A 6734-nucleotide genomic window follows, 5' to 3' on the forward strand; every position below is an offset into this window, starting at 1 on the left:
GTCTCAAGTTTAACAGATCTGGATTCAAGTCCTAGCTTCATCCTGTGTTAGCCATAGGACCCTGGACAAGTTATTTAAATCTCTCTGTGTCTCAATTTTTACAGCTTAAAAATTGGCATAAATAATGGCATAACATAGAAAGTTTTTGTGAGGATTAAATGAGACAAGAAAGTGAAACAGTGGTCTGTACATACTAAGTGCTCACTAAATCAGACAAGTCCTGGATTGTAATGATTCTATAACTGGATCCATTCCCCTCTTTATTTTCTTATCAAGCTTTATCTCTATGCTGAAAGTGTATTTAACTTCCCTGGTCACCGTCTGGCTGAATGCCTTGGATCTAGTTTCTGTTTGGCAGACTGAATGAAACTTAAGCTGCTCTGATTCCAAATGTTCTATTTGGAGAAGGGTGTTTCACACAGAAGTTTTAAAGTAGATCAGTATGGTTGACTTATAGCTTGCCAGCCTCCCTTGCAGTAGGTTGGGGTCATTTCTACCTTAAAGATACAACGCAAGGGGCACCCGGGTGGCTCAGTTGGTTAAGGAACTTCGGCTCGGGTCATGATTTTGTGGTTCATGAGTTCAAGCCCCGCGTCAGGCTCAGTGCCTGGAGCCTCTTCAGATTTCTGCGTGTGTGTCTCTCTCTCTGCCCCTGCCCTGCTTGCACTCTCTCTCTCTCTCTCTCTCTCTCTCTCGGTCTCTTAAAAATAAACATTTAAAACAAAAGGATACAATGCAAGATTTCAGCAGAGACTTGTGGCTCATTACTCTTTCTTCAGACTCAATTCAAATATCTTTGGTGGTTTCTAATTGCCTAAAACCACTTAAGGTTCTTCTTTGTACATCCAGTCACCAAATATTTATGTGGTTACTTCTGGCAAATGAACTGTGTGTAGAAATGACATGTGTGCTTCTGGGTCAGAACAGCTAGAAGCTAGCTAGGTGCCTCTTCCCTTGTTGAGATGAAGCCACATGTTCCAGATGGTGTAGCTGCAAGATGCACAAGACCTGTCCGGGCCACAATGGGCTTTATGTGAGCAAAATATAAATATTCATTGAGTTAAGTCATCAAGACTTTGGGATTTATTTGTTACTAAATGAAGATTAGGTAAGTGGTTCTCAAAGCGTGGTTCAGGAACCCCTAGGTATCTCTAAGTCCCTTTCAGAGGGTTTGGCAAGTGAAAACAATTTTCATAATAATGTTGAGGTATCATTTGCCTTTTTCACACTCACACTTTCCTGACCGTCAAGCAGAGCTTTCCACATGCTATATAATGTGTGATGATGTCATTGCTCTGATGTCTAATGGAATGTGTCTTTGTGTATTCCTGTGTTAAAAAATGTTTCTCTTTTCATCTCTAATGTGCCAAATATTGATAGTTGTAACCCTCATAAACAAAAGCTCTTTGGGAGTCCTTAACAATCTTTAAGAATGTAAAGGGGTCTTGAGACCAAAGAGTCTGAGAACCACTGGATTAGTCTACCTTGCATAATACAGAAATCATATGGGCAGTTTGAAGTGGGATGTGGTGATCCCAACCTATTTTGTTCTTAAAATTTTTTTTAATGTTTATTATTTATTTTTGAAGGAGAGAGAAAGACAGAGCATGAGCAGGGAAGGAGCAGACAGAGAGGGAGACATAGAATTCGAAGCAGGCTCCAGGTTCTAAGCTGTCAGCACAGAGCCCGATGCAGGGCTCAAACTCAAAAACTGTGAGATCATGACCTGAGCCGAAGTCGGACACTTAACAGACTGAACCACCCAGGTGCCCCATCTTTTGTTCTTATATTTAATTTTCAAAGCTTTCTTTATGAAGGAAATACACAATCAAAAAAAGCTAATGTACTTTTAACTCAATCAAATACTTGATAAAATAGTTGTTTCTTTTCCAGGGGACTGAAAGAGATTGGGAGTTGATTGGATAGTCAGAGATGGGTGCAGAATTTAAACTCCTGGATCATAGAAAACTTAATGACATAGCAGAAAGAATCGTATAGCGGGCACATTTTGTTGCTGAACATGTTAGTCAAATGTTGGTTGATAATTTCTGCCTACAACGTTAGCAAGAATTTTGGTGAATGGACTATGAAAAGATGGGCAGGTAAGTTTAAAAGACTGGCTGTACTGTAATTAATTGTTAAATCAAAGGAACTAGGAATTTATAAAAACCTACTATCTGCTAGATCTTTTATATACATTAATAATAATGATTAATCCTTATAACCCATGAGAAAAGATTTTGATTATAACCTCCACTTTATAGATGAAATCAACACTGTTAGAATCAGAAATTTAACTTTGGTATATTTTTTACTCCAATCCTTACTTTTTCCATAATTCCAAGCTGGCTTGATAACATTATCGAGTCGGAGATAAACAGAGATGCATTTATGATGGGATAGGGGAAGAAGTCATGGCTTTTTTCTGATATTTTGTTTTTGGATAGTTGCCCCTGAAATGCAATTTCTACCCCAAAGATGCAATGCAAGATTTTGGCAAAGACTTGTTTCTCATTTCTCTCTCTTCGGACTCAGTTCAGACATCTACAGTGGTTTCTCATTGCCTGAAACCACTTAAGGTTCTTCTTTGTACATTCAGTCACCCAATGTTTATTGAGTTCCTATTATGTAGAGACACTATCCGGGATGCTGGAGATACAGCAGTGAACAAAACCCACACACCCCTCTGCCCCCTGGGAGCTTCCATCAAAGAGGGAGGTGGAGAATAAACAAGGTAAATACATAAAATACCTATGATTGACAGTGATAAGTGCAAAAAAGAAAAATAAATAAAAAAGGGTGCCATTCTTGACAAGGTGGCTGGAGTAGGTGACCTGTGGCAAGGTGGCCTGTAAGCAAAAGGCGTGAGGACGTGAGGGCTCTGTGGATGTCCAGAGGAAGAGTTTCCAAGGCAGACTGAATGATCAGACAAAGGCCGTGAGGTGGGAATTGTAAGAGCAGCAAAGAGGCTATGTCAGCTGAGGTTGAGGGAATGAAAACTTGCACAGACTTTGGAAGAGTTTGGGGCTCTCCTGTGAGCAAGAGAAGGGCATTTTCAGTCTTGTGAGTTGAAGAAAGACATGGTCTGCCTTGCATTTAAATGGAATCACTGTGGTGCCTGCACTTAGAATCCTGTGGGTACAGGAGGGGAAGGTCTAGGTCTGTTAGGAGGATGTTGAAATCCAGGTGAGTGAGGATGTGGCTCAGTCTAGAGTGTGGCAGAGAAGGGGAGGAGGAGTGGTCAAACTCTGGTTGCATTTTGAAAGTAGAGTCAACAGGATTTTCTAATAATTGTTTGTGGTTGTGAGCAAAGGAGGAGTTGAGGTGATGACCCCAAGATTTTTGGCCTGAGAATCTGGAAGGCAATCAACCAGAAGGGGAGAGTTGGAGGAAGAGTAGACCTGGAAAAGAACACCAGGCAGTTTTAGGACTCATAATATTCTGATGTTTGTTAGACTTTTTGGTAGAGATGGTCTACGGGCAACTGAATGTCCCAGTCTGGACACTTCAGGACATGCACTGAAGACAGAAACTAGGGAGTCATCAGAATAAGGTGCTCTCTGACCTCAGCCGTAGCAATCTCTTACTCGACACATCCCCAAAGGCAAGGGAATTAAAAGCAAAAGTGAATTACTGGGACCTTATGAAGATAAAAAGCTTCCGCACAGCAAAGGAAACAACCAACAAAACTAAAAGGCAACCAACGGAATGGGAAAAGATATTTGCAAATGACATATCGGACAAAGGGCTAGTATCCAAAATCTATAAAGAGCTCACCAAACTCCACACCCGAAAAACAAATAACCTAGTGAAGAAATGGGCAGAAAACATGAATAGACACTTCTCTAAAGAAGACATCCGGATGGCCAACAGGCACATGAAAAGATGCTCAACGTCGCTCCTTATCAGGGAAAGACAAATCAAAACCACACTCAGGTATCACCTCACGCCAGTCAGAGTGGCCAAAATGAACAAATCAGGAGACTATAGATGCTGGAGAGGATGTGGAGAAACGGGAACCCTCTTGCACTGTTGGTGGGAATGCAAATTGGTGCAGCGCTCTGGAAAACAGTGTGGAAGTTCCTCAGAAAATTAAAACTAGACCTACCCTATGACCCAGCAATAGCACTGCTAGGAATTTACCCAAGGGATACAGGAGTACTGATGCATAGGGGCACTTGTACCCCAATGTTTATAGCAGCACTCTCAACAATAGCCAAATTATGGAAAGAGCCTAAATGTCCATCAACTGATGAATGGATAAAGAAATTGTGGTTTATATACACAATGGAGTACTACGTGGCAGTGAGAAAGAATGAAATATGGCCCTTTGTAGCAACGTGGATGGAACTGGAGAGTGTGATGCTAAGTGAAATAAGCCATACAGAGAAAGACAGATACCATATGGTTTCACTCTTATGTGGATCCTGAGAAACTTAACAGAAACCCATGGGGGAGGAGAAGGAAAAAAAAAAAAAAAAAGGAGGTTAGAGTGGGAGAGAGCCAAAGCATAGGAGTCTCTTAAAAACTGAGAACTGAGGGTTGATGGGGGGTGGGAGGGAGGGGAGGGTGGGTGATGGGTATTGAGGAGGGCACCTTTTGGGATGAGCATTGGGTGTTGTATGGAAACAAATTTGACAATAAATTTCATATATTGAAAAAAAAAAAAGAATAAGGGTGGTGCTTAAAGCCATGAGAGTGGGTAAGCTCATAAAAGATATGAGTAGAAAATGGAAGGGGTCCAAGTACTGAGCCCTGGGCTCCATTATTTGAGGTGAGGGCAGGAGACAAAGAAAGAAAGCAAAGGAGTGTGAGGTGGAGCAGCCAGTAAGGAAAGAGCTCAGCCCACCTTTCTCAGAATCTCATCAGCCCACCTCTCCACAGACTCCCTGTGATCTGGCTACATGCTGTAAACTGCTCACAGTGGTTCCTGCCTCCACGCCTCATGAACATGGTTCCTGTGTGTAGCCCAATGCCAACCAGTTCTTTCCTGACATGACTTTGTCCTGGGACACCTGTAAGGACCATTTTAAATGCCTTTCCTATATCCCCAAATCTCTCCCTTTTATTTGTACGAATGACCACATTTTAAAAACAACTTATGCAGCAATTTCATATTCCTCTTATTACAGTCCTTTGTGTACGTGTATGTTACTTCTCCAAACCATGAGCTTTTTGTAGGTAGGGGCCATGCCTTCCCTGAGACTGAGGAAGACTGAGCAGGATTGCATTTCACTGGACAATTACTGGGGGGGCGGGGGGGTGCGGTATAGACAGAAGGAAAATGCAAAGAAGCGTTGGATGTTTTAGACTAAATAATACCCTCATTTGTTATTCTGTGCTGCTGTGGGAACAGACAGGCTACACTTCTGTAATAATAAGAAACAGAAGTAGTGGCTCATCTGCTTTTGGTATAGGATGGACCTTACTGCTGCGGTGCCTTTTGACTTAAAAATCCTCCTTGATAGCCTGTAATCAAAAGAGAATTTTGAAAATCCTCCCAAAATAGACATAACCCTGAAATATAATAATTTTAATAAAATGGGAGACACAATTCAGTTTTCCATAGATAAATACTTCTTTAAAATAGCTCTGGAATGATATCATAAACTGGTGACCTGTGATCCAAAATTCAGCTTGCAGACATGCATTTGTTTTGTGTGCAGTGTTCTGTGCCCTCCAGTTCATGACAGGCCCCTCTGCTTCATACTGTTGTGTCTAGGGCTGCTCCGCACATTGACCTTACCTGCTGTGTAGCACCACTGGGTGTCCCAACTCCACACAGTTATTAATCCCAGCTGCCCACTAACATGGAACGCAGCATTGAGTGAACGGGGCCTTGTAGTTGTGCAATTGCAATAGGCTGTTTGGCTCCTGAAGGCATTTAAGTGGGTGACCTTTAAGTTAGTAAATAACATATAACTATTTAAAAAAATTTTTTTAAATCAAGTCTTACCATTGCCTGGTAAATAATGTATCTTTGTTGTTAGCTGGGCTGGAGAAACCACTAGAAATGAACAAGAAGATTCCGACCAGATGTAAATAGACTCAAAACAAACAAATAAAAAAAGGACAAATATAAAACTTGAGAAAACAAGGGGCACCTGGGTGGCTCAGTCGGTTAAGCACCCGACTTTGGCTCAGGTCATCATCTCACCGTTCATGAGTTTGAGCCCCGCATCAGGCTCTGTGCCGACAGCTCAGAGGCCAGAGCCTGCTTTGGATTCTGTCTCCCTCTCTCTCTGCCCCTCCCCAACTAGTGCTCTGTCTCTCAGAAATAAACATTAAAAATAAAAAAATTTAAAAATTTTTGACAAAAGTCTTATTCAGGAATGAAGTTTTTAGTTTTGATCTTCATTACTGACTGGCTTGATTTTCTTATTTCTACTTTAGGCTCTTTCTTGCCCTGGAGACTCAATGATTTTATGTCTGGAGGTTGATAAGTCACAAGATATCTGGAATTAGGTGGTAAGTCTTTTTCTTCCTTTAGTGTGAGCTTATAAGACCTCAGCAGTTTGTATTTTAAAGCAATCAAAATTAAATGGAGTCTTGCATAATTGGCTCTCTCTTTCTAATGTTTCCATAAAAACAAAATACTATAGACCACCCCTGAAAATGTAGAGACCTGTTTCTTCCTGAAAGTAAACAGAATGAAAATTATGTTAGGAACACTCTCCTTACTTTGATACACACACACACACACACACACACACACACACACACACAAATAGATG

The 6734-nt window shown here is 41.2% G+C and overlaps 1 long non-coding RNA gene across 2 annotated transcripts in view; it reads left to right on the forward strand.

Annotated features, from left to right (window-relative positions):
* The window catches only part of LOC121027524 (uncharacterized), a 45292-nt gene that overhangs the window by 15682 nt on the left and 22876 nt on the right, over positions 1-6734 (forward strand). The window contains exons 1-5 of one of the 2 annotated variants that reach the window (XR_005788783.1): positions 1723-1766; positions 1894-2102; positions 2633-2734; positions 4885-5017; positions 6394-6468. This is a non-coding gene — a long non-coding RNA (uncharacterized LOC121027524). Of the gene's footprint in view, positions 1-1722; positions 1767-1893; positions 2103-2632; positions 2735-4884; positions 5018-6393; positions 6469-6734 lie in introns of those variants that run through there. The other variant, XR_005788782.1, reaches the window with a different exon arrangement.

The sequence above is a fragment of the Herpailurus yagouaroundi genome, unplaced genomic scaffold (genome assembly GCF_014898765.1).
Source record: "Herpailurus yagouaroundi ecotype Mexico unplaced genomic scaffold, PumYag 77, whole genome shotgun sequence".
NCBI classification, from domain to species: Eukaryota; Metazoa; Chordata; class Mammalia; order Carnivora; family Felidae; genus Herpailurus; species Herpailurus yagouaroundi.